Source organism: Erpetoichthys calabaricus, chromosome 1, assembly GCF_900747795.2.
Source record: "Erpetoichthys calabaricus chromosome 1, fErpCal1.3, whole genome shotgun sequence".
In the NCBI taxonomy this organism is placed as follows: domain Eukaryota; kingdom Metazoa; phylum Chordata; class Cladistia; order Polypteriformes; family Polypteridae; genus Erpetoichthys; species Erpetoichthys calabaricus.
Genome location: NC_041394.2, coordinates 38,271,245 through 38,295,960, shown reverse-complemented (window position 1 = coordinate 38,295,960; position 24,716 = coordinate 38,271,245). Strand labels below are relative to the sequence as shown.

Below are 24,716 nucleotides of genomic sequence, written 5' to 3'. Positions count from 1 at the left end.
GAACGGTTAATAGTGCCTCATTGTAATGAGATCCACCTATGCTGCATAGTGTGAATTGTGTTTGGTCCCGTTATCCGAGCCGTATCGTTTTGTACCCGGGATCGTGAATTCATGACTTGTTTGTTCTTGAGCGTGAGAAATATGGATAAGTAATAAGGAGGATCGCACTCACTGTTAATATGGAGCCTTTTCTGCGGTTGAACGGTTAATAGTGCCTCATTGTAATGAGATCCACCTATGCTGCATAGTGTGAACGTGTTGAGATGACGTATGTTTAATACGGACGGTTCATTTAGAAATGGGGCTTTGTGTGTCATTTGTTATTTATGTTACTGTGGTCGAGGGTCTGAATCGTCGTGTTTGTGTACGTTTCGTGTGCTATGGCCGTAGTCTGTCCCATTTCGTGTCCAATGGGCTTTGTGTGGTGCTCGCGGATTCTTTTTTTTTGTGTGCTAGGGGCTTGTTGAATCCTCCTCTTTGTGTGTGTACCATTTCGTGTACAATGGGTTTCGTGCTTTTTTCTGTGGTCTGACTCCTTTTTTTTGTGCGTGACGCCTCATTTCTTATTTTACGTTGCATTCCATCCGGTTCCCGTTGCTTGCGGGGGGGGGGGGGGATTTGTGGGGCACCTGCGCAGTACGTCTTTTGCGTCCACGGCCCATTGCCGGATGTCCCTGCGTCCATCCGGTTTACCATTCTCGGTTAGTAATGTGGATAAACTCAGCCAATTTGGTAGAGTAAAAAGACAAGCAGGAGTTAAGTTACAACTGTGGTGATATGGGTCCACAGCTCTTCCAGCAAAGGCCAGTTTGTATTAAATAAATAATCACCGCGCTCGCGGTGTGGGCATTTCTCACCTAAGTGCACAGATGAGAGACTGCCAACATCCGTGATTATTCCTGGGGCTAATGTGCTGCAGCTGCTATGTCCTCTCCGCATATATAGAGAAGCCCAAGACGGTTAGAAGAGAACAAGAAAGAAAAAAAAAGGAAAGAGAAAGAACGGAGGTTGCAGGAAGCAATGGAGAAAGAGAGAGAAAGACGGTGCAGAAGAGTGAGTGAGCGAGAGAGCGAGTGCAGGCAGGCTCGCGTTGCGGCTGAGCAGGGTGCTTGGGTGTTTGGCCGACACCTGAGGAGCAGAAGTAGTGGTTGCTCCTGCTGAGTTTTTTTTATGAAGGACGGGAGTGACCGGAAGGCGGAAGACTCTCCACGGAAGGCAGAGTCGGGACTTGGGATGTGGATTCCCCAGCGTGTGAGCCCTGGTCGTTGGGGGATCCCAAGTCACTGTTTGGAGGAGCCTGCCGGAGCCAGGGATCGGTAAGGCAAAACCGAACAGCCGAAGTAGGCAGAGCAGGTCAGCTGCAGCTAGGGTGACTCCTCTGTTGCCGGACCCATTTGGGTGAAACAGGGGAGCCACCAGCAGTAGTAGAAGGATGCATCGGATTTTAAAAAGACAGCTTCCTGCACAACGTCTTAACCTCTGCTTTTAAAGGATTGTTTTTTCTATTTATTGATTTTAACCTCCACATTTCTTATGGATTATTTATTGAACTTTGCACTGCTGCACTTTGTTTGAACACTTGTTTTGTTTGTTGAATAAAAGCACTTTTGCACTTTTGAACCATCCCCTTGCTCCATTGTTATTGCCTCACTGTCTAGCTCATCAGTGACATTACCGACGGTGTTGGGTTCAAGGGCTCACTAATAGAAGATGGGAGCATGGAGCTGAACCTGCATCGTCACAACAACTTTAAGTTATGTATTGTTGATATTACTCATAAAATAATAACAATAAGCAAAGTACATGTGAGTATTGGCAACCATACAACCTGATAAATAATAGATGTGTAGTTTTAGGCAGCACACAGACTTGTAGCTACTGAAATGTCTCTGGACAAGTCATCATTTCCAGTCAGCTTTCTTACTGAGCTGTGCTCCTCAGTGTGTTGTCTTTATGGCTCTGGTGTGAGAGAGAGAGTGGGAGGGGTAAAGTGACCAAATTTATAGAATCTCTGTCCAAATCCTTACACTAATAGGGCATCACAGTACAGAATGGCCTCCGATACAAAACCAATCCCAAACAGACAACTTTAGACCAACAGAATTCCGGTAAAACTCATCTCCCAGTTGCTTTGTTTATGGTTTTTAGGCTCTCAGTCCAAACACAGTCACTCTTCCTGAGCTGGTCTGATGCTCCATCTCCCTCAGTGCCTTTTCACACATGCTCCCAAGACCATCTATTGAGCTGAAGCTTGCCAGCTAAGTAGTTTGGCATTCCCCACAACCCTGAAATAAATCCTCAGTCAGTCCTAAAGACTCGGTGGTGTTTGTTTAGTTAAACATGAAAGCATTACTGTTCTCATCAAGGAAATCCTGAAATGCTAATGTTATGTTTGCTTTTTCTAAGTTACAAATAAAGATATACAAAATATTTATCAAATTATATACAAACTTTCACGCCACAATAAACATAAGTGACAACCTCATCATTGGAGTGGTGCTCTGCAGGTCTGCAGCTACAGTCTACTGAATTTATTCCATGTGTCTGTGGTTCTCTGTGTCAAGAAAAACTTTCTAACATTTCTGCTAAACCTGCCAAACTGCCCAACCAACTGTGTCCTCGTGTTTTTGCTGCAGAATGTATTTGAAAAATACAAATTGGGGTCCATTGTAGTAATTCATTTCAGAATTTTAAACACTTTAATTATATCACCCTCTTAATCTACCTTTTCATAAAGTGAAAAGGTTCAACTCCTTCAATCTCTGCTTATAGCTCCTACCTCTTAGTCTTAGAATCAGCCTAGTTGCTCTCTTCTGGACTTTCTCTAGCAGTATTATGTCTTTTATGTGATACAGACATCTGTGTGTTATATAACTTAAGTATAACCTTCTTGACTTGTACCCCACACATCTGTCCACTGTGTTGATGTAGATAGTAATGACCCCACCATGACTTCCAGGCCCTTCTCATAAGGTGTACGGTCAAGTCTGAGATCCCACATTTTGTATTCGAATCTAACATTTTTACTTCCTACATGCAATACTTGGGTGGCACGGTGGCGCAGTGGTAGCGCTGCTGCCTCGCAGTTAGGAGACCTGGGTTCGCTTCCTGGGTGCTCCCTGCGTGGAGTTTGCATGTTCTCCCTGTGTCTGCGTGGGTTTCCTCCGGGTACTCCAGTTTCCTCCCACAGTCCAAAGACATGCAGGTTAGGTGCATTGGCGATCCTAAATTGTCCCTGGTGTGTGTGTATGTGTGCCCTGCGGTGGGCTGGTGCCCTGCCCGGGGTTTGTTTCCTGCCTTGCGCCCTGTGTTGGCTGGTATTGGCACCAGCAAACCCCCGTGACCCAGTAGTTAGGATTGGATAATGGATGGATGGATGCAATACTTTACATTCACTTATATTACTGTGAATTTCCCCTTGGGATTAATAAAGTATCTATCTATTAAATTTCATCAGTCAAAAATTTGCTCAAGGCCGTATGTTATCCAAATCTCTCTGTAACAATTTAGCTGATTCTACTGTAGATTATCTGCACTTCCACTTAGTTTGGCATTACAGTAATCCCTCCTCCATCGCGGGGGTTGCGTTCCAGAGCCACCCGCGAAATAAGAAAATCCGTGAAGTAGAAACCATATGTTTATATGGTTATTTTTATATTGTCATGCTTGGGTCACAGATTTGCGCAGAAACACAGGAGGTTGTAGAGAGACAGGAACGTTAGTCAAACACTGCAAACAAACATTTGTCTCTTTTTCAAAAGTTTAAACTGTGCTCCATGACAAGACAGAGATGACAGTTCTGTCTCACAATTAAAAGAATGCAAACATATCTTCCTCTTCAACGGAGTGCGCGTCAGAGAGAGAAAAGCAAACAAATCAAATAGGGCTGTTTTAAGTATGCGAAGCACCGCCGGTACAAAGCTGTTGAAGGCGGCAGCTCACACCCCCTCCGTCAGGAGCAGAGAGAGAGAGAGAGAGACAGATAAAAAAATCAATACGTGCCCTTTGAGCTTTTAAGTATGCGAAGCACCGTGCAGCATGTCCTTCAGGAAGCAGCTGCACACAGAAGGTAGCAACGTCCCTATCGTCTATGTGTGCGAACAGCCCCCCTGCTCACACCCCCCTACGTCAGCGCAAGAGAGAGAGAGAGAGAAAGTAAGCTGGGTAGCTTCTCAGCCATCTGCCAATAGCGTCCCTTGTATGAAATCAACTGGGCAAACCACCTGAGGAAGCAAGTACCAGAAATTAAAAGACCCATTGTCCGCAGAAACCCGCGAAGCAGCGAAAAATCCGCGATATATATTTAAATATGCTTACATATAAAATCCGCGATGGAGTGAAGCCGCGAAAGGCGAAGCGCGATATAGCGAGGGATCACTGTATCTGCAAACTTTACCAGCTAATTGATAATATTCGTGTCCAGATAATTTATGTATATTAATAAGAGCAGCAGCTCCAGCATTGACACTTGAGAGACTTTTACTATCCCCTAATTCTGAAAAAGTTCCCCTCACCATAACCCTTTGTTTCCTGTGTTTAAGCCAATTTTAAACCCACCTACACACTATGCCCTTAATCCCCCCTTCTTTTAACTTTAATGCCCAACCTCTCATGTAGTACCTTATCAAAAGCCTTCTAAAAATGAAGATAAATAATATCATACGCAAATCTCTTATTATATGCTTTTGTTGCTACCTTATAGAATTCCAGCATGTTAATGAAACACAACCTTCCTTATCGGAACTCATGCTGAGTATTTGCTAATACTCCTGTTTAGACATGTGCTGCTCAATCTTTTTCCTAAAAATTGCTTCCATTAACTTACATACAGTATGACGCACATTAAGCTTACTGGCCTATAGTTACTTGGATCAGCCTTTTTATAGAATGGGATGATATTCACTAGCCTCCAGTCTTTAAAAACTTCCCCAGTGTGCAGAGATTTTTTAAAAATATGTGCCAAGAATTTACATGTGTTGTATATGCGCTCACTGACTTCCTTAAGCACAACGGTTATCTTGTCCCTGTGATTTGTTAGATTTCAGCCTATTGGTGCACTTCTTAAATTTCCAGAACATTAAGTACCTTCTTTGTACCTCCTATGCTGATTTCCTTTTTAGTTACTTGTTTATTCACCTTGAAGGTTTTGTTAATTTGTTACTACTGCAGAACTTTGGGATAAAGCATTCCTGCATTATACCTAAAACAGCTTTAAGCCTCCTATGGATGTAATCTTCCTCATTTGTCTCATACTGGCACTTCCTGTGCCAATTGCATCACCAAATCCAAATTGACCAATCAGGTTGCTCTATGGGTCCAGACACACGGACACACACACATAAATCTTAGCATTTTATTATACAGTAGACTGCTTTAATTTGAATACACTTACTACCATTTGTAAAGCACCTTGAATTATACTTTGGATGGGAAGGTACTATATAAGTAAATGTTATTGTTGTCAACATAGAACACAAGAATTCCCCTTCAAATGGCAACTCCAATTAGAACAAGCTGTAGGTAACTTTATTATCCAAAAATGTGTATTTTCGGAGGGAACGCTAACATCTTACCTCATTTCATTAAATGTAATACCTTGAAAAAGTTTTCAGACCTTTCAACAATTCTCTAATTTTACTGCACCTGCCGTACACTGAAATTTTGCTCTCTGTAATATTTTCATTTAAAAGCGGTGAAATGCTAAATTATGATTTTGAATACAATTTTGTTTTATGGCAGAAAAAAAATCTTAACACAAACAGTATAGTTCACTTTTCTTAAGTATTCTGTCCCCATTTTGTGGAGAACAGTCTGGAGAAACTTCAAAGACGAGCAACTAGGCTGATTCTGGGGCCGAGAGTTGTGACCTGTGAGGAGCTATTGAAGGAGATGAGCCTTTTTAGCTTAAGTTAAGGCTATAAGGTGACATCATCAACGTGTTTAAAATTATGAAAGGAATTAGTACATTGGATCCCATTTGCCACTTTAAAATCAATTCTTCAGCAAGAACATCAGAGACACAGCTGGAAACTGGTCATGGGTACATTTTGCGCAAACATGAGGAAGTTCTTCTTAGAACAAAGAACTACTAACACATGGAATAAATGACCAAGTAGTACTCTGCATGTAATGCTGCTAGGAGAAATAAGAAACATGGGTGACTGGGACCTAATAAACAGAATATAGACTCATTTGTCTAATGTCTGCTGTTTTACTACCATGACAGAATGGAAGAAAAAGATCAGAAATTGCGGCCGAATGTGTCATACCTATAAATCCTATAAATCCTTTGCACAGGCAGTGGCACCATCAGGCAGCATGTTATTGTCCATCAGAAAAAGGGGCAAAGTTTTGATACACCTTGGCAATACTGGAAAGTCGTCACAAAGTCATTTAATTTGACTTGCCCAGCCATTTCTAATTGTGTAATCTGACTGATGAGATGAGATCCGCAACTGCAGTTGTCAAGTCCGACATTAGAAACATTTAGACGAGAACAGGCCATTTAGCCCAACAAAGCTTGCAACTCCTATCCATTACAACATTAGAAAATTTAGACGAAAACAGACCATCAGCCCAAGTCCCCTCTAACTAAAAGCCATTTAATACAATATTAACTTGATTACATGATTTTGCTCTAACGACAGCAGAAGCCAGTTCATTCTTCTAATGAAGCAGGTTATTTAATACTGTACCTTGTTGGGACTTTCAGCCCACCTTGTCAGGCATTTGTTTTACAGCAGAATGTTTAAGCTGTTTTCTGGACCAAAGTAGATTAATACTTTTTGGTCATTTACTTCTTTTCTTTTTTTTTCTTTCAGGGTGCTTCCATGAAAATTTGATTTTGTGATGAACACACACAGAGGTGCAAATGGGACCAGCTTAGCTAATGATCAGTGGGTTTCTTTGTTATTTTGCAGCTGGTTAAGTGATACGAAGCAACTAAAAACTGTGAATGCATCATATTTAGACATTAAAGATCTTAATAATTGAACTAAATTTAAGTCTACGATAACTTTGTGTTAGCAATACTAATAGACTTCTAATCCAGAAACTGACTGTAATGGAAACCACAAGGCACTGCAGGTCTCCAGGAAGAAGACTGAGGAACCCTGCCTTGATGACATTCTCAGATAAACAAAATTTACATTTTCCAAAATACCTGACACGGCAGGATTAAAGAGCTAACAAGGAGCAGAATTAAATAAATTGTTTCATTAACAGCAGGCTCTAGCTTTGTACGTGGAGATTGATTAATGTAAAAACTTGCAACCACTGCAACCCTCCAGGAATGACACTGGAGTCAGCCGCTCAACACTATTGGCTTTACATTTGGAACTAACTATCACAACACTTTTTATCAGTGTTGTTTTCCCAAAACTGCTTAGGTTGAGCTTAGAAGAAGGCTTCTGGGTAATGCCATTCTGAAATGCTAAAGCAGCACACCAGAAAGAGTGGGGCTAGCAGGTGGAGATAGAGAATCAGACTGGAAGGACCTCTAAAGGCCAATCTGGTGAGACTGGGACTGCTGGGAGTGACAGCCTTTTGGGGGTACTATGGAGAAAATGCTACTAGGCACAAAGGCCTCTAAGGTCAACAGGCAGCAGAATTTGTTTCTAGTCTTAGAAACAGAGACCATTTTGCCCATTTGAGAGTGCCAGGGCACAACTGGCAAAAAGTCAGTAATTTTTCCACCAAGCCATAAAGCCTAATCCAGGGTTCCAGAATGGAAAAGGGTTGGCACATGTTCTTCCTTTAAGGGCTACCAAAGACTCTGGGATAAGAGGACAGCAACGGCAACAAGAGTCATTTCTAGCCTGGTGTCCCTGTAGTCAAACAGGCCCACCTCTGAGCCATGGCTTGGACCAGAAGCAAGTCCGCGATAGGGTTTAAGGAGGTCCGAACTTGAATGATCTTCAGTTCAGTGGAACAGGCTGGAAAAATGGGTTTCCTGGTGGAGGGAAGACAGGCCAGGAGTCATAAGAGAAAGGAGGCAGGGCCGTCTTAGATAGATAGATAGATAGATAGATAGATAGATAGATAGATAGATAGATAGATAGATAGATAGATAGATAGATAGATAGATAGATAGATAGATAGATAGATAGATACTTTATTAATCCCAAGGGGAAATTCACATACTCCAGCAGCAGCATACTGATACAAAAAACAATATTAAAGATTGATAACAATGTAGGTAAAAACAGACAATAACTTTGTATAATGTTAACGTAAAGGCAAAGCAGTGCACTGGGGTACCTACCTACACAACCACTCAGCAAGTTGCAACATACATACAGTAGATTAGCATGAGGCCCCTATGCTCGTGGGACCCCAAGCAACTGCCCAGCATGCCAATGCGTTAAGATAGCCCTGACTGGGGTCAGAGGAAGAGTACTGGACTGCACTTAGGAGATTACCACGTGGGCAGACCGTCCCACCTATAAGATCAGAGTTAGGTATAGAGTGGCATGCAGCTTTTGGCTCTGTTTTTTCCCCCCATTGTAGGATGAAACCTCCTACTTTGACATATTTAGATCACTTACCATTTTTCTAGAAAAAGAGGAAAAAGGAGGCCACTCTCCAATTACATTCAAAAACAGTACAGGACGCAGCCAATGCTGCTTCCGCAGAATTAATGGGCTACCAGTTTAAAAGGATCTCTCTGTTCTTAAAATGTTAGGCCATTTGTGAGAAAAATATGAGCTTGGGTCAAATTCCTCATTTATCGGCTGTCATTAATGATCTGAAACTAGATTTGATCTGAACATTTCACTAAAAAATTAAAAACAACTTCAACAACTATGAAGAGTGGATAATCAGATGATGCTATTAAAGGTATTATTGAATAATATTATAAAACTGAGCCTGTAGTCGGTGCTTTCCTTCACAAATCCACCATTGTAGGTTTAGATCCCATGCCTGATTGTTGTACATGAAGAGTTTGTGTGTGCTTTTTGTTTCTCTGAATGTTTGTGAATTTCCCCTTGGGATTAATAAAGTATCTATCTATCTATCTATCTATCTATCTATCTATCTATCTATCTATCTATCTATCTATCTATCTATCTATCTATCTATCTATCTATCTATCTATCTATCTATCTATCTATCTATCTATCTATCTATCTATCTATCTATCTATCTATCTATCTATCTATCTTGTTTGGGCTAAAACAATGAAAGTGATTCTTAAACTGCACACCCAAAACCATTAAATGACTTCTGAAGCAAATTAAGAGACAACTACTAAAGAAAATAAAAAACTATCTGGACACCACAGTAACAATTCCAAATTTACTGTATGAGCATTTGGAAGGACCAAAAACTCATGCAAGATTGCCGTTTATAGATTTCTCATTAGCTTTTAAAACTGATCGATCAAGTCTGTTTGGGCCCTAACCTAGTGGGGTGGATTGTAGACTTTTTATCCACCAGGACACAAATAGTGAGTGTTATGGGATGATTGTCAGATCCTCATTCATGGGATCAAGTCAAGGCTGCTGTCTGTCTCTTCTGTTTATCTTGCACACAGATAACTGCAGTAGTTCACACAAGGGCAGACACATCCTCCATCCTGCAGATGACTTTCACTTTGAGTCTTCTAAAAGATAAGGAGGACTGCCATGGATCTACTGCTGATGAGCTTGTACAATGGTGTGATCATTCCTATTAACAGCTAAATATCTCTAGGACAAAGGATATGGCTGTAGACTTTAGATGTTCCTTCCACTCCACACTACTACGCTTTTCTTTAAAACTGGGGTTTTAAATGAGAATGATCTCCATCCGCACTGGAGTTTCTGCATTGCTTACAAATGGATCCCTGTCCGAAATGAAACACCTGAAATATGATGCAGACTTTTGCCTTCAGTGATAATGCTTGCATTTCTGCATGTCTCACTAATGCTACGACCTGGATGTAGGACCACCATCTTAAGCTAATCCCGGACATAATGAACCTTCTTGTTATCCCAGCTTGTATGTCAATTCAGCACCCCATCTTTATTCATGTCATCTCACTATCACTAATAAACTCCAAGTCTGGTTGCAGCCTTGAGCTGGTGATTGATGATCATCTGTTCTTCACTGACCAAGTTGCAACGGTTCTCTTGGTTTTTAAGATTCACACTATACAACATCTGCAAGATCAGATCATATCTGACAGAGTATGTGTCATAACTCCTAGTCCAGGCTTTGGTCTTGGCACATTTGTAACACTCTTGTCACACTCTGTTGACAGGAGTACTGGCATGGGTCACCAAACCTCTGCAGATGATTCAAAATACAGAGGCATGTTTGGGTTTCAACCAGCCGAGGTGGGCACAAGTCACTCCTTCTTTCACATCACCACATTGGATCTCTATAGTTAAACATATTAAGTTTAGATCCTTGATGCTTGCCTAGAGTAGTCAATATGTCAGCACCTACATATATGGAGACACTTGTGAGGTCTTATGACCCTTTTTGCCCACTCATGCCTGCTGATGAATAGCATCTGGTGATACCACTTCTGTTTGGCATCAAATTACAGTCCAGATTATTTTAATTTGTAACTCCTGGCTGGTGGAACAAGCTGCCCACCTCCATTCTTCATTCATTTGAAGACACTCGTTTGATGGATTTCTGCCTAACCATTATTAGTTGTTCGGTTAGCCGTTCACCTAGGAGTTGTACCTCACTTGTTTTTAGTTTTGAGCTCTTCACTTCTGATGTTCATTTTTGTACCCTTGTCCTATAACACTTGTTCCTAAACATTCCTTCAGACTGATGTTTTCTTGATTGTGTTGATCTGTTTTGTAAGTCGCATTGGATAAAAGTGTCTACTAGGTAAATAAATGTAATTGCAATGTAATACAACAATAAATTTGAAATTATTACTAACAGAGAGTTTCCTTGTGAATTCTGAATACACCAAGCATGTCTTGACATATATTACATTGAAAATTACTCTCAGGCAGTTGCTATCATTTAGAAGGTGCCGGTTATCCCCTCACTGATGCTATACCCCTCTTGGAAACTGATAGTGGATTTGTCTGACATACACACATTTTCCACCAATTAGAAGTGCACACATTTTACAGGAACAAATTAATTAACCTATAAGTTCCTTGTGGACACAGTCAGCCAATCAATTATTAAAATATGGTCATAAATGAAATCCTTCCTTTATAGTGTTTAATGCCAAATAACAGTGCAACAAAGGCAAAAAGTGCTCAAGTTACAAGTACAGCTTACTAGAATGATAAATGCATATCAGCTACTCTATTGATGTTAGGCATTTTAGCAACAGAACAGAAAAAAGTAAAAGCAGTCAAAAACAAATGTGCGTCATAACAGAAAAATCGCATCAAAATCTCTAAAGCCAGAATGAAATTGAAAAAATCAGAAAACACATAACAGAAATCTAGATATCTAAGATCTTTTCTCTCACTATACTAACGCAATAAAAAGTTTATTTTAAAAATCCAGAAACGTGGGTGCTAGCGATAACATCCTACCATCTTAAATACAAGAGGCACAATGTTGCCAGATATCACACTGTGTATAAAACACAAAATGATGGAGACCATGATAAGAAATTGATCGACAAAATAGTGACATGGTGATGTCACCTAAATGAAGATAAAACAACTAGGGTAAAACCATATAATATAAAATATGAGAGCTCCCTGCATGGGTTTTTCTCACAGTAAGTACAAGGACATGCAGGCTGGGTGGACTGGTGATGGTAAATTACCTCCAGTGGTGTCATATGTGTGTGTTCATGTGTGATGGTGTGGCACCTTGCCCAGATGTCATTCCTACCTTGTTCCCAGTGCTTAATGGGATAGGCTCATCACAGGTAAGGCTAATGCTGCCCATCTTTTTTATGACTTGTTATGCTGGAGAACCTTTAGTGACAGGCCTAGCCCTGTATGATGTGCCAAGAGGCACTGCTTTTTTAAATTGTTTTGCCTGCAGCCATCAAACTGTACAATGTCTCCTTCCAATTATGCCTCTCTTCACTTTGGCCTTTTACAATTGATTTTAACTGGCATGCTGGCATAGGGATAATATTTCTGAACTAGCCAACCCGTGGCATAATCACGCCACTTTTTTAATGATTTTTAAGCACAGGGAAAAAAAATCATTACGATCAATACGATTATTATTATTATTTTTTTTATTTATTAATTTTTATTGTAATCATTCCATACAAATAGATCAATTTATAACCAAACAAATCAAACCCCACCCCTGAGAAGGAGAGCTTAGCCAAAGGAGAATTGCTTAGGGCTTTTTAATAAGGCAGCAATAAACAAAAGAAAGGGAGAAATAAATATATATGTAAATAAGAGATGGACAAGGGAATTAAATGCGTTAATAGTTATTTATCTTATTCCAAAATATTATTGATTAGATCCTGCCAGGTTTTGAAAAAATTTTGTACAGATCCTCTAACTGAGAATTTGATTTTTTCCAATTTCAAATAACATAAAACATCGGTTTCCCACTGACTTATCAGAGGAGACTTAGGATTCTTCCAATTTAACAGAATAAGTCTGCGTGCCAAAAGTGTAGTGAATGCAATCACCGTTTGCTTGTCCTTCTCCACTTCAAGTCCATCTAGAAGAACACTGAACACAGCTGTTAATGGGTTAGGAGGGATTGTGACACCAAGGCTCTGAAAGGCACTTAAATATTTTGGTCCAAAATGATGTTTTTTTGGTGCAGGCCCAGAACATGTGACCCAGTGAGGCAGGAGCTTGGTTGCACCGTTCGCAGGTTGGATCTTGCCCTGGAAACATTTTGGACAGTTTTAAGCGAGACAGATGAGCTCGATATATAATTTTTAGTTGAATAATTCTATGCTTTGTGCATATGGAGCTCGAGTGAATTCTATGCTTTGCTACCTTCCACTCCTTTTCTGATATATTGATTAAGAGATCTTTTCCCAATGTCCTCTTGGATCTTTGAAAGGTAGGGATTCTAATAGAATTTTATATAATGCGGAAATGGTGTTTAATTCCTCGAAATTGAGCAGTATTTTTTCCAGCATTGTGGGGGGTGCGAGGTGGGGGAAATCGGGCAATTTCTGTTTAACAAAATTTCTAATTTGAAGATAGTGAAAGAAATGTGTAGCTGGGAGGTTGAATTTTGAACGTAATTGTTCAAAAGATGTAAATATGTTGTCAATATAAAAGATCTCTGAGCATTTTAATCACAAAACTTTTCCAGGTATTAAAAACTGGATATGTTTGCGAGGGTTGAAAGAGGTGGTTCTCTTGCAGCGGTGCCACCGATAAAAGATTTTCCATCTTAAAATGCTTCCTAATTTGGTTCCATATTCTGAGTGAGTAAAGCACAATTGGGTTATTAGTATATTTGCGATAACTTTCATTTATTGGAGAGCAGAGCAGGGAGTATAAAGAAGTACTACAGGATTTTACTTCTATTGCGGACCAAGCCTGTGTATGTCATTTACTTGTGTCCAGGTTTTTATGGCTTGTATGTCTGCTGCCCAGTAATAAAACTGAAAATTAGGTAAAGCCATGCCACCTTCTGCCTGAGGTCTTTGTAGGGTTGCTCTTCGGATACGTGGGTGTTTTGAGTTCCAAATGAATGAGGTTATTGTTTAATCCAACTGTTTAAAAAACGATTTATTGATATATATTGCATATGATTACTCTTGATCTACTGAGTCTAGAACCTTAATTTTGTACTAAGCAAAAGCTTATGACCCACTATGTTTTTCAGAAATTACTAAAGTGTCCTGTGATTGTGTTTCTTAAGGCAACAATGATTGAGAAAGTGACACAGTAGAAGAAAAAGAGCAGCAGTGACATCTACTGAGCACAAGCAAATTACAGAAGTTGATTACGTGTGGAAAAACACACTAATAGGTAGAAGAAGAATAACAGCATTGCCATTTACTGAGCGTCATACGCATCAAAGGAAGGTGATCAAGTAATGAAGACTGAGAAAGAAGCAGACAAGATGCTGCAAAACACAGCCAAGCAATAGCCTAAATATAGCCCGATATGTTCTGGAAATGTATAAAATTATAGGTCACAGCAACTCAGTGACCATTTTTACTTATGATAATAGTTTTTTTATTATAAAAAACGCATGGTCCCCAAAGCCCATCTATTGATAATCCACCAAGGACACACTACATACATATTCAAAATTCATAATCAAACATGACAAATATGACAAAACCAAACATGACAAATAACTCTGTAATAGGAAGAAAAAATATGAGTTTTGATATCTGCTGAAGGGACTTAAAAAGTAACTGAGCAGCAGGCAGACATGAAAACTCATAGCATGAAAATAGGATGAAAATCCAGGATACAGAATTTAAGAATGAGATCAATGGTGTAATGCATGCCACCGCACAAGCACCAAAGATTGCTGCTGAAGTTGTATTTATTCATGGTGAAAACAAAACAAGATGTTCCAAAATGGAAACGTTCAGCTTTCTCTATATGAACCACCATTATTTTATGATCGTAGGCCCACATGCTTCACTGATATCAAACAAAAATATATAAATCTAAAAACGAAGTCACAAAGCTGCTTGCTTCAAGAATCAGCACGGAGGTATTTTTGAGTTCAATCATGTATAATCTTGGTTCAAAACTGTAAAAACAACAGGACTGAGAAATTACATTTTCAAGTATATTAATAGCACAGCCATCTGCAACTGACAAATGCGTAGTGGAGAAATAAAGAAGAAAAGAAAAAAACAAACGTGCATAGACATAAACACAAGCTTTCAGCATTCCATGGAATGAACATGGAATTAAAATTAATTTTAATTGAAATGTCCAATTAGGGAAGAAACAATGGGTGTGATGACAACAAATGGGGCACTGAAGTAAATACTGTGAAAAGATTTGAAAAAAAATAAAGAATAGTAATACCAGAGGTAAAAATGGAGGTGAGGGTCACTTAATAATGGGCAATTCCAGACTAAACCCCAAGGAAGGAAATGGGAGTTAATTTTTAACTGTTAAAATTGGCTTGCTACTAACCTAGATAAAAAACATTAACTTTTACATGTTTGTTTTGTACAGGGTGCTAAGGACTCAGCAAGCTGGCAAATGAAGGTTCTAGTAAACTGTATCATCTCGATCCTGAGACATTTTGCATCCTCATTAATTTTCCTAGAGTTTAACTACATGAGTGTAGACATAGGAGAGTATTTGCAATGTGACAAGGGAACACACCACCAACTTGATCAGCCATTTACAAGCATTACGGGAAGAACCAATGTTTGATTTCTTTGTGTTGACAGAGCATAGCTGAGGCCCAGAGATTAGCAACACTCAATTCCAGGGCATTGGGTTTGAATTTTGACTTAGTCCGAGTATTGTCACCGCACTGGACAGACGGACTGACGGCTGGGTATGCTAGGCCTGTCGGAGCTGCCAGCTCTTAATTTGCTCATTTTTTGCATTTTAGACTTTTAAGTTCTCTGTAACTTTTACCTTCCTTATCACTAGAATTACCAGAGCCTACGAAAAAATTCGTAGAGCCATCCCACCTTAAATCGATTCGCACCTCTCCATCAATGTCTTTTGTCCTGTAAATCTGTCGATAAGCAGTTTTCTCAGCTCAAGTCTGTTTACCTGCATGTCAGTTGTTTGGAGGTGTATAGAGTGAGAAGTCAAGCAAAATGACACCATTTATAAATACTATATTGTTATTTGGAACACATGCATTTCATGTGTGTTCCATGTCTACAACAATCAGTACAGTACAGTAAACACATCGTTAAAATAAACGTTTTTTTCATGTTTTAGTAATAATTGACAAAATGTAGACATGAAGTGTATAATGTGCTAAGTCTGAATTCCAAATATCAAATAAACACTTTCACAAAAGGTACAAATGTAACGGAACAAGTGCGCTTCTATTCGAGAATATAACTGCAGAAAAGAACCCGTGTTAGGGTCCGACATTGACATGCATTTGCTACAACCGCTTTAGTGGTGCAACGGTATCAACTGGTGATCGAGTCCGTTTTGAGAAGTGAGCTGCTCTTATTCTTACTATTTAACAATAAAAACATACTTTTGATTTGAGTCTGTAACAGCTGTTGTAAATGTATTATACTTGTAAAGGTTAGCTTTGTTTTTTTTTTGTTTTTTTATTCAGTTTTATTCTCTCAGTCGCTGAGAAAACTGTGCAGTGATGGGGGATGTGATAGCAGGCTGCTTGCTGCTTATCGACAGATTTACAGGACAAAACACGCTGATGGAGAGGTGCAAAGCGATTTAAGGTGGAATGGATCTACGAGTTTTTTCGTAGCCTCTGGTAATTCTAGTGTTAACAATTTTTTCTAACATAAAACAATGTCATATTTTTAAAATAATTCTGAATTTTAATGATCTGTAATGAAAGCATCATAAAGAATAAAACTTCACTGTTAAGATTTGTTATTTAGTAAATTTAGCCTCTTGGTCAAGACACTGACTACATTAGATGATCACTCGACAGACAAGATAGAAGCCCAGCTTATGAGCAGAGACCAAACCCACCATAGAGCCAAAGAGTCCAAAGTATCCTGACATGTGATGCTTTGTTAACAAAGCAATAGAAATTCAGTGCATTACACATATTTATTAATGTTAACTATTCAAAGCAACATTCAATAATATCAAGGGAGAAATGCAAAAAACAGTAAATACACTGGAAGTTTAAATTGCATATGATGAATACTGTATATCTACATAAATGCAAAAATATGAGGATGTTCATAAAGGTGTGGTTAATAAGAGTCACTTTTATTGAGAAACTGAATTCGGTGTGTATTCTCTCTCTAGTATGGATGCACAGATAGTTTTAACTGACTGTACAAATGACCCAGGAGGACATCAAGAAATGCATCTCATTATAGAGAGAGAAAATGGCAGAGAGAATAAAGGACACCCAAGAGACCAGCTCACTTTGCTGCATCTGCTGTATCTCAATGGCAGCTCCCTGTCAGAGCAGTACAGCAGGCAAACAGACCCTCAAAGCAATGCCCCTTGTTTTTTTTATGAACATAATAAGCAGGGAGAATGTCCTTTCTCCACAGCAGACACCTTTATCCAAGGTGACCTACAAGGCAAGTTATAATACAAGAATGATTAGAAGATGCAAAGGCAATAGGGAATAAAATAAAAAAACAAGCAAGAGGGAGTAGTACTACTGCAGCTACATGAAGACTAAAATGAGTACCCTAAACTCTTCGTCTCCACAACAGCAGCTATCTTGTAGAAAACATGAGTAAGTGGGTGCACTTCAAATACCCAACAGAAGATCATTCCACAGCTTTGGAGCAAGAATGGAGAAGCACTATCCAGTCTTGGTACATCTGGCAAGAGGACAGGCAACCAGCAGACAGGCAGAGGCAGAACTTAGACTTATTGAAGGGACATATGGAGAGACCACAAGACTGGAGATATCAAGGAGCAGAACCATTGAGAAAACTGAAAGTCAAGACAAAAGTCTCAAACTGGATCCTCACAGCAACAGAAAGCCCATGAAGAGAGCAAAGCAGAAGAATAGTAGGAGTAAAACACAGCCATCTGCAACTGACAAAGACAAAGACTCTGTGAAGACACATTAGACCTGCATTCGGCAGGAGCTGAAGAGATCAGGTAGCAGCTGAAGGAAGCCCCACCAGGTGAGAGATGTAATAGTCTAGCCAGGAGAACTACTACCTGAACAAGGAGTCACATGGCATAATTAGTGAGGAAAAATGGGATCCTCTGAATGTTACGAAAAAAAAGAAACAAAAAGAAGATTACGTTATTGAAGCAACCTATTCAGTGAATGAAAGTGAGGAGTACAGAGTCACACCAAGATTCCTGAATGTGTCTGATGGTGAAAGGGTGACATCTTCAAGAGCAATGATTAGAGACAAACCTGAGGAAGGAGAAGCAGAAGACAAGGACAGGATATCTAACTTTGAAAGGTTAAGTTTAAGGTGCTGAGAATTTATCCAAGATGAAATGGCTCTCAGAAATATGTGGAGTGTAAGATGAAAGTGAGAGGAAGATCTGTGCATCATCAGCTCAGAGGTGATAGGAGAAACAATGAGAAGAAATAACATTACCTAATAAGCAAATGTATAGAGAAAAATGAAATGGATCTAACAAGCATCCTTGTTGCATACTTGTGGAGAGTTTCTGTGGAGAAGACAAGGAGTTAGACCAGGAGACAGAGAAGGATCAGCTGGAAAGATAGGACTTGAATCAGTCCAAAGCACAACCATGGATTCAGAGTTTATTGAGGGAAGAGATAAGCAATGAGTGGTTAACAGTATGGAAAGTTGAATAAAGGTCAATAAGAATAAGACAGGGGAGAACAATGTTTTTACTACACTATCAATATTGTAGGGCGGCATGGTGGCGCAGTGGGTAGCGCTGCTGCCTCGCAGTTGGGAGACCTGGGGACCTGGGTTTGCTTCCCGGGTCCTCCCTGCGTAGAGTTTGCATGTTCTCCCTGTGTCTGCATGGGTTTCCTCCCACAATCCAAAGACATGCAGGTTATGTGGATTGGCGATTCTAAATTGGCCCGTTTGTGTGTGTCCTGGGGTGGGTTGGCACCCTGCCTGGGATTGGTTCCTGCCTTGTGCCCTAGGATTGGCTCCAGCAGACTCCCGTGACCCTGTGTTCAGATTCAGCGGGTTGGAAAATGGATGGATGGATCAATACTGTATACACCAATCTATCCATTTTCTAATACATTTATTTATTGGAGGGCTGCAATCACAAGACGGAAACTGAAAAACTGGTCAGTTTTAGGACTCTTTCACTCGTTCCTTAAAAATTAAAGACACCAATTAACCTTATAAGAGTGATTTTGGCATGTGGCAGGAAAACAACAACAACACAGGAGAACACACACATTTCACCCTTGACGTACTCAGACCCAAGACTCAAAAGCATAAAACAGCCACTCTAACTGCTGTGCCACCATGCTGCCTGTGTATTGTACACAAACACACGCACAAAAATACATATGTTTATCAACAGACATTTTTAAATAAGTGATGAGACAGGACACAGTGCAGTAACAATCTCTCTTATCCTCCCTCTGTAGAAAGAAAAACTGACGGTTTTTCCAACTCTGACGTCACTTCCAGGATCTATTCATCTGGACCTACCTCCGCCACCCACAAAAATGTCTCATAAGCAGAAGAATCTCCATCTAGGGCAGTCAACCTGTACTACATAGAAGACTTGTTTTGTGTTTTACATGCATTTTCTTTAAAAATAATTTTTCAATTATACATTATATATTGGCCACAAGGTGCCCCAAAACACTAACGTTGTCTGGCTTTCTCATTACAACATCCTTTTATTGTTTGGGTTTGTTTTGCTTTGTGCAATATTTGCCTATTGTGTAAAATGGAGCTGGACCAACGACAAGTGTTCACATAATAAACTGAAAACTTCAATCCATAATGATCTGCAGAGCATAGAGGAATATTAAAGAATTCCCCCTTATGCATAAATATGTAAACAGTCATCACTTATGTTTAGTATGATAAATATAAAAGTACACACATAAACACACTCACGACACCAGTCAAAAGTCTGAACACACCAGAAATGTTTGTGGTTTTGGTGGAAATGCATACCTTTTTTAAATCAAGATACCATTAAACTGGTTTGAAAATAGTAATTTGCATTAGCACCACTGAAACCTGTCATTCTGTTCACTTGGGTTGCAAGGTGCTGGCATTTCTAATGTTCAGTTCTTGGTTCAAAATTGCAAAAATAAAAAGCTTTCACAAGAAACATTTTGTTTTTTACTTTTTGCAGAATTAAGTTTATTCCACAGAAAAGATTACCAAAAAGCTGAAGATTTCATACAATGGTGTCTATTACTGTCTGGAGAGAAGAGGGCAAACTGGATCTAAATAGGTATTGAAAAAGAACGTCCACAACCGCACAAGAGGATAAGGACATCAGAATACCAGCGACTTGGACCCAAGTGAACAGAATGACAGGCTAAAGCAATTACAGATGTTTCTCTAATAACTAATTACCATTTAAACATGACTAATTAAGGATAATCTATAGGGGTTGGCCATTAGGGCACTGAATGAAGGACTCTTGAAGATGGGGCTTTGAAGTCATATGTGAAAAATAAATTAAAAATCAGTCATTTCAAGCAGCAATAGCCATTGGAAATAATAGTAATGTCTTGGCTATATTTTTAAACCAATTCAATGGTATCTTGATATATACCACATATTATATATATACAGTGCATCCGGAAAGTATTCCCAGCGCATCACTTTTTCCACATTTTGTTAAGTTACAGCCTTATTCCAAAATGGATTCAATTCATTTTTTTCCTCAGAATTCTGCACACAACACCCCATAATGACAACGTGAAAAAAGTTTACTTGAGATTTTTACAAATTTATTAAAAATAAAAAAATTGAGAAAGCACATGTACATAAGTATTCACAGCCTTTGCCATGAAGCTCAAAATGGAGCTCAAGTGCATCCTGTTTCCCCTGATCATCCTTGAGATGTTTCTGCAGCTTAATTGGAGTCCACCTGTGGTAAATTCAGTTGATTGGACATGATTTGGAAAGGCACACACCTGTCTATATAAGGTCCCACAGTTGACAGTTCATGTCAGAGCACAAACCAAGCGTGAAGTCAAAAGAATTGCCTCGAGGCACATATCTGGGGAAGGTTACAGAAAAATTTCTGTTGCTTGAAGGTCCCAATGAGCACAGTGGCCTCCATCATCCATAAGTGGAAGAAGTTCGAAACCACCAGGACTCTTCCTAGAGCTGGCCGGCCATCTAAACTGAGCGATTGGGGGAAAAGGGCCATAGTCAGGGAGGTGACCAAGAACCCGATGGCAACTCTGTCAGAGCTCCAGAGGTCCTCTGTGGAGAGAGGAGAACCTTCCAGAAGGACAACCATCTCTGCAGCAATCCACCAATCAGGCCTGTATGGTAGAGTGGCCAGACGGAAGCCACTCCTTAGTAAAAGGCACATGGCAGCCCACCTGGAGTTTGCCAAAAGGCACCTGAAGGTCTCTCAGACCATGAGAAAGAAAATTCTCTGGTCTGATGAGACAAAGATTGAACTCTTTGGTGAGAATGCCAGGCGTCACGTTTGGAGGAAACTAGGCACCATCCCTACAGTGAAGCATGGTGGTGGCAGCATCATGCTGTGGGGATGTTTTTCAGCGGCAGGGACTGGGAGACTAGTCAGGATAAAGGGAAAGATGACTGCAGCAATGTACAGAGACATCCTGGATGAAAACCTGCTCCAGAGCGCTCTCGACCTCAGACTGGGGCGACGGTTCATCTTTCAGCAGGACAACAACCCTAAGCACACAGCCAAGATATCAAAGGAGTGGCTTCAGGACAACTCTGTGAATGTCCTTGAGTGGCCCAGCCAGAGCCCAGACTTGAATCCGATTGAACATCTCTGGAGAGATCTTAAAATGGCTGTGTACCGACGATGCCCATCCAACTTGGTGCTGCAAAAAGGAATGGGCGAAACTGTCCAAGGATAGGTGTGCCAAGCTTGTGGCATCATATTCAAAAAGACTTGAGGCTGTAATTGCTGCCAAAGGTGCATCGACAAAGTATTGAGCAAAGGCTGTGAATACTTATGTACATGTGATTTCTCAGTTTTTTTTATTTTTAATAAATTTGCAAAAACCTCAAGTAAACTTTTTTCACGTTGTCATTATGGGGTGTTGTGTGCAGAATTCTGAGGAAAAAAATGAATTTAATCCATTTTGGAATAAGGCTGTAACATAACAAAATGTGGAAAAAGTGATGCGCTGTGAATACTTTCCGGATGCACTGTATATACAAACACAAACACACACAGTACCTTATATATTATGTATGAGACAATACACCTACGACAAGATATATTTTGTAATTAAAGCTTCACAATACAATGTTCTCACTATATGAAATTTTCATAAAGGAAATGTTTAGTGTTATAATAATAATTCTTTACATTTATATAGCACTTTTCTCACTACTCAAAGCACTCTCCACACAGGGAGGACCCCGGAAGTGAACCCACAATCTCCTTACTGCAAAGCAGCAGCAGCACTACCACTGCACCACCTGTGTGTTCTGTATTACTAAACACTCATAAATCTAAACTCTGAAAAACAGATTCAAATCAGAGCACAAATACACAAGTTTTATTCTAGGTTTTAAAACACTTGATCTTTTATTAAAATAATCGTAAATATTATCATCAAATATTTGCCCTACAGTAACATCACACATGTTGCATGTTGATTAGCACATGCAGGCAAGAATTCCATTGTACTCTGTACACAGGGGAATAATAACCCTGTAACTGCAAAGGCATCCAAAAACTGATCGTCGTGTTCGGAGTTGACATCAAACGTTGCTCCGGCCATGGCTGTCCTTTTATTTCTTTCTCGAATTCATTACTAACCCATTAGCTGTTGGTCCTAACTGGATCCATTAAGATCTTGTTATATTTCCCATTTTAAAAAACGTGAATGTTAATACACTGAGACATGTTACTCACTCACTGGATGCGAACGTAGCAGGAACAGACGTCTTATTTGACCAGCAAAACAAGCGTCGGTAATCGCACCACCACGCTACAAAACCATTCAAGACGCACCGCGGTGTAAATCCTCTTTACTCTAATCTACCCCTATCTTTAATTCGTATCAGTGAAAAGTGTGGCGATGTCTCGAGCGCCCCTTCAAACATCCGCTGCTCGTGCTGCTTGCCACACCCATGCCGTTTCTGTATGTCACCAGAACTGTTTCAATACAATAAACGTGTGCTTTGGCGGTCCCAATCGATTTAAAACAAGCCTGGGTATGCAGTCTGCGAAACAATATTGCGATGAATTAAATGTGTGCGAGAAATACTTAACGTGCAGTCCTAGCCGACAACTTTCTCCTTCACATCATTATGCTGAAGGTGATTAACGTTTCTGCAGCTTGGCACATAATATCTTAATTCTAGCCATTGCAACAGATTTCTAAATCCCCTAGTTTCGATCTTGTTGTGCCTATTGCTGTTGTAAACAGGATTTGGATGCCCTGACCCCTTTCTAACTTGGATTAAGCAGGTCTGGAACTGGACAAATGTTCAATTATGAATTATGTGTGCCTTTGTGCTACTGTAGATATGCAGTTTTTCTTATGCTGTTATCAGAACGTATGTTTTGGACGGTGTGTTTAAATAAGCCCCTATAAAACACTGAAGGCAAGCGCATCACCATGATTGCATTGTGTCTAGAAAGACCAGATATGAATGATGGAGCCACCAAACTAATTATATCCTAAAATCCAAAAGGAACCTACACTGATGAAAACGGAAAAATTGGAAATTTAAGTCACAAATTTGGTGCAGCGAGGTGGCCTTATGATCTCACAACTTTTGGTTGCAGGTGCAGTTGCTTGTACACCGGATTCCCGTCACTGTACAAAAAACAGAAAATGTTGTTTAACGAAGAACGAATTGAATAACTGGTGGGTGTTCTCTAACGAGCTTGCTTTTAGCACAAGTTCTACTCGAGACCCTGTAATGGAAAGGCTGGCGAATGTATTTATTTTTATATCTGCATCGTTCCGAAATCAACATAACTCACCGTTAACAGCAAGATGTCTTGATCAACATAAGCAAAGATACGCAATGTATTGGGGACTCTTTAAAATATTACAAGTAAATACACTTTAAGATTATTTTAAAACGGCGCTGACTCAGGACTGAGCATATTTAACTGGATTCTCGCTACCAAATGGCAACAGTATTCAGATAACGGCATATTAAATTTACTTGGCCGAATGACACAGGTCACCAAACACAGGGGACTCGGGCACAAGGCTTCCACGCGCAAATGAGGAGCCAGTCAACAGCAGCAGGCGTGACGCAGCCTTAAAATGGCGTTTCGAGACCCCCATAGCGAAGCCTGGTTTCCCAAATGAGACGCTTTATCTTTGCTTTCTTTGTCCATAATTTACCGTGCTATCTTCAGTATTTCCGCGTGAGGTACGCCGTTTCCTATCCTTGTTATATAAGTCACTTACTTGCAAGAGCTCATTTTGCATTGCTGTAGACAACAACAATTACCCCATAGACTCACGATGGGTCAATGCATTTGCTACGTAACAATGTGTAAGATGTACATGTTCATATACATAAAAATAAAATACAAACCTACCTAAGCAACAATGGATCACAAGCGACAGCTTCGTTAGTTCTTTAATATAAGCTCAAAAAGCATAGCTATTCCAGCATTTGCCTTCACTGAACACCGCCCACTACTCGACCAGCCAATATGCGGCGGAGTGGCTATAATCGCTCCCACAAGGGGTTTCCGGTATACCCTTTTTCGCCTACGCCCCACCCATATGCCATTTAATCGCTCCCTCGCTTTGTTGTTTACTTCGTTTAAAAAGATGAGCCTTTTAATACAATGTAAAAATAATACCTTTTTAAAAACTAAGATTCCTGAAATGTGTAAATGTAATTCTCTGTAAGCAAGAAGGATGAACTGTAATGTGCACTCACCTCTACAGTAGATGATGAAAACCAACTAACGGTACTGGTATCCCGTTATAATGTACGGGCCTGACAGCGTCCACATTTGTGGCTGAAATGGAGAACTTAAACGGGACTGAGAGTGACTAAAAATAGGGTGACTGTCTGCAGCTAAAAACCTTTGGACCACCGGCTGTAT

At 39.9% G+C, this 24,716-nt stretch overlaps 1 protein-coding gene across 1 annotated transcript in view; it reads right to left on the bottom strand.

Moving 5' to 3' along the window:
• The window catches only part of LOC114648835 (hornerin-like), a 44,105-nt gene extending 19,771 nt beyond the window's left edge, over positions 1-24,334 (bottom strand). The window contains exon 1 of the mRNA XM_028798110.2: positions 24,198-24,334. The gene's annotated coding sequence lies outside the window, so the exon portion shown is untranslated. The remainder of the gene's footprint in view (positions 1-24,197) is intronic.
• Positions 24,335-24,716: the final 382 nt, after the last annotated feature.